The sequence below is a fragment of the Neopelma chrysocephalum genome, unplaced genomic scaffold, assembly GCF_003984885.1.
Source record: "Neopelma chrysocephalum unplaced genomic scaffold, ASM398488v2 Primary Assembly neopelma1_84, whole genome shotgun sequence".
Classification (NCBI taxonomy): domain Eukaryota; kingdom Metazoa; phylum Chordata; class Aves; order Passeriformes; family Pipridae; genus Neopelma; species Neopelma chrysocephalum.
In genome coordinates this window covers 11,410,377-11,414,706 of record NW_020897746.1, presented here as the reverse complement: position 1 = coordinate 11,414,706, position 4,330 = coordinate 11,410,377, and positions in this window count along the sequence as shown.

Here is a 4,330-nt window from a genome sequence, read left to right as displayed (position 1 = left end):
TGGGCCAGGCAGGGTGTGTGCCAGAGCAGGTACAGGGCCAGCCTGGGGTCAGGGAGTTCTGGGCTGGCACCTGCTCCCACCAGGGAGAAGCTGGAGCAGAGCTGGCGAGGTCTGGGAGAGGCAGCACTTCCCAAAGTGAGGAACACTCTGGTGCTTGGTGTTGGGGGAGGGATCTGATCATCTGTGCCAGAGTCAATTCGTGTTTGTGCTCGTGATGGTTCGGAGTTGAAACACAGAAGGTTTGAAAACCAGGATAGATAAAAATGCTGCAAGGCATCAGGAGTCCCTTGTGTTTGGAGCTTTCAGGGCTGACCCTGAGCTCAAGTGCAGCTTTTAGTGGGGAAAGGGGCTGTCAGGACACTGAGATTCTCCACTGGCAAGGCTGCAGCAGGGCTGGGGATGGCACTGATTCCTGTACAGGGTCGGAGGCTCAAGAAGCTGCAGAGAGAGTGAGTGTAACTGGAATGGCACAGAAGCTGCTTCCAGGCAGTGAGTGAAGCTGGAGATGCTTTGGCTGCAATGTGGAGCTGGCACGTCTTGAGCTGAAGATGCAGGAGATGGCAGGCACCCAGCCGGCTCTGAACCCCCCTGGGATGGCAGTGGGAGCCTGAACACCATCCCTTTTAGGGGTAAAAGATGGGCTGGCAGAACTCTGGGCTCCTGCACACCTGGTTTGCTGTTTCTCACCCTGGAATGGCAATGCCATCCCAGCTCCCGAAGGCTGGCACTGCCCAGCTTCACTTCACATTGTCAGGGTGTGCTCTGGGGGGGGGGGTTGCCTTGTGCTGTGACTTCTTAGGGGTTTTCTGCATGGGATTTGCAAAACAAATTAAGTTGTGAATCCAGAATAGGCTGGCTCTGCTGCAGTGCTTCCAGGGATGGAAATTCTTGGCAGGGGCTTTGGAAGTGGAGTAAGCTTCCTCCTGTTCTTGCTACAGCCTTACTGTTCAATCAGCAGGTTAATGGGAAGTCATTAGTCTGCTATAAATTCACACTTTAGATTTATATAATGCACATTTTGCCGTGTAGGAAAGCCCTTACTGGATGGGTACTCCTCGGTGTAAGTGGCAGAAGAGAAGTTTGTGTGTCTGTTCATCCCACTGCCATTAACTGTAATCAGACTGGTCACACCATTTCTTAGAAAACTGCTGAATTTCAGCAGCAAACACATGAGCCATGAAACCCACCAAGACTCAGGAAATAGATGTTGATCACTGTGTCACTCTGCATCAGGAATCTGGGTTTGAAATATCCTAGGCATGAGGAAAAGGTTTCAACTGATGTATTTCATGGGAATGGTAAAAAGAGAACTAGAAAAACACACTTGATTCCACGGGTAATTGCATTTCCTGGGTGCAGGAAGAGATTTTTGGGTTTCTCCACCTAAAACATTTTTGGTTAACACTCCATGGGCCAGACTGGGCTGGATTTCTCCATTCTGGGATTCTTTTGGTGGGATCCAAGTCTCTTGGTTGTTATCTCTCTTATCTCACGTCATCAAACCAAACCGATTCTGATTCTGGTTCTGATTCCAAAGCCACCTCTGCATCATTGCACTGACAATTCCAAGGGCAGCTCCACGAAACTTTCACATTCCCAAGGCCCAAGTGAAGGCAGTAGGAGAAGTTCCTGTGACAGGCTGAGTTATTTCTTATCAGCCAGTTCTGCTCTGGCTGAGGGGAACATCAGGTCCCTCCTGCCCCGCAGGAAGGTGTGCTTGGCAAGGGTTCTGCACCAAGATACACCAGCAACCAGCACCTCTGGGCTGAATGCTTTTGCCAGGCTCGGGAGGAGCCAGTAGAGTTCCCAGGTTCTTATTTCCAGTGCACTGGGGTGGCTTTGTCGCTGAGTCAGAGCTGATACTGATCTGTAATAGCGACACGGGTGTTTAAGGAAATACTTCTGTGCTTAATAATGAGAAAAGCAGAGAATATCTGCAGAGGTGACATCTATCACGTGTTTTTAAACACACATAGCCCGATAACCTCGCAAATTATCCGGGCTGCTCGGAGACAAAGGGAGATAATGATAACAAATGAGCTGGCAGGGCTGGAATGCCGTTCATGGAGATGGATGGCCCGGAGTTTGAGAACTCTATTAACGGCTCCTACAAACCATCCAATCTATCGCATCCCCGGCGTATTGAGTGCAGCCTCACTCAGGCTTTATGAGAAAAACAGCTCCATTAAGCAGCCAATTTTTGTCAGTCTTCAGAGGGGTCATTTAAGTCTCCCCCGTGCCAGCAGGAACGCAGAAATCTTTACGTTTGTGGTGAACTGAAGTCGCCTTCGGAGGGAAACGCGGCAGTTGCTTCACGGTCTGAATGACTTCTAACTTGTGCACTGCCTGGTGTCCAAGGATGTCAAATACACTCATTAACTAAACTCTACAGCTACTGATTCATCAAGTAGCACTTTTTTAGTTCAGCGGAGGCAAAGAGAAAAGAGAACTCCCAAATTTTCCGCTTCCAGTGGCTGTACCACCTCTTCTCGCTCCCTCTGTCTTCTCACTTGGTGAAAAATTTCCCCTCCTGCCACAGTATTTCTTCCACTAAAAGGGTGAGGAGACATTTTTGACCCAGTATTTATTCTGGCCTTTTCAATGTGAGAAGATGAATCCCTATCATATTCCCAAGGAATGCTGCTGATCAAGACACTGCTTTGCACCTATTTTATGTCTCATATTTTTAAGGCAGTTTGACTGTGCTCGTAACAGCACATCCCATCACATCGGGGGCTGGGGCACTGCAGAACAACCGGCGTGAGAAAAGGAGGCTCGGGGGGACCTTCTCGCTCTCTCCAGCCTCTGACAGGAAGGTGGAGCCAGGCGGGAGTCGGGCTCTACTCCCAGGGAACAAGGAACAGGATAAGAGGGAATGGCCTCGAGTTGTGCCAGGGGAGGTTTAGGTTGGATATTGGGGACAATTTCAGGAAAGCCGGAGTTGCAGCAGGAGTTGCTCACCTTACCTGGGAGTGCCCCTGGCAGGTGGACAGGTGGGTTAAGCCTCACCTGGCAGGTTTAATGCTCCAAGTGCTGCTTCTCCCCGAGCCAGGGCAGTGCCCGTGTGAGCACACGCTTCCCCGCCCACCCGGATTCAGAGGAAGCGAGTCGGGAAGAGCGCGGCAGCGCCAGGAATAGACACGTCTGTTCCGTCTCGCAGGGGAGGTCACTGGGATTCTTCTACGAGACGAAGAGTCAATTTTGTGAATCATGTTTTGATTTGTATTGGATTTGGCACATAACACCACCCGCCCCCTTCTCACCTGCCTCCCGATCCCGCCCTCCCCAGGCTCCGGTTCCCAGCCCCGAGCCTTTGATTCACATTTACTGTGTGGAAGGAAGTCTGTGAGCTGCACATGCATAAATAATAGAACTGAAATCAGACTTACTTAAAAATAGATATTCTTCCTAATAAATATTTTACCTGCTGTCTTTAGGCTATAAAGCTCCCCTGACTGAAGTGTTAAAACCAGCCTTGTTGTTGGGACCCCTAAATGCCTGAAACAACCACTGTGCAAACAGTGCTGGGCTGAGAGGCTGCGTGTGGGGAGAGAATGTGGTCACCTGCACACACAGGGAGGCAAACACCTGCCCCTAAAGCCTGGGAAAAGGTGGTCCTTTGGCTCAGGGCACAGACCTTGGCATCTGGCTTTGATTCATCTGGTGACCGTGAATTTGCCTAATGAAACTAGAGATAAGATCTCTCGATATTTATGAGTAACATTCTCCTTTCCGTATCTTTGTTTCTTCCTGCCCAAAAGTGGAATTAGAATTAGGTGGCTGAATAAGACAAAACAAAGGACGTTGGCAGAGCCTGAGATAGGAGGATTTTTCATTAAAAAGAGTGACAGGTGGGAGAATGTGTCCAAGTGTGTTTTTGGAAGATAATCCTTCTGCATTTTGGGTTTAGGGCATCACTTACCCGACGTGGTGTTTCCACTCCCTGCATTCCCTAGGAACTAGGGGTAAGTTTAATGTGTTATTCTGCCCAGAACTTGGAGCCAGAGGGTTGACTTTGCATGGAAATTGGGGTCCTGGTGGCAGCAGCAGGGACCACATGCTGCCTTTGGTACGGAGCAGCTGGCAGCAGGGATCCTGGCCAGCAGTGCTGAGAAAGGATGCAATTAAACAGGAGAGGGTGGATCACAGCAGGAACGGTGGAGAGCTGCAGGTCTAGACTGAAATCCTCCTGGGGAGCACGTCTGAGCCCATGGGAGCAGGGCAGGGCAGGGCTGAGGCACTCAGAGCTGAGGGGGGGGGGTCTGCTCATGGTTCCCATCCCCACAGCAAGGAATCCCTTTGGCTCTGCTCAGCCAAGTCTTCCACGTCC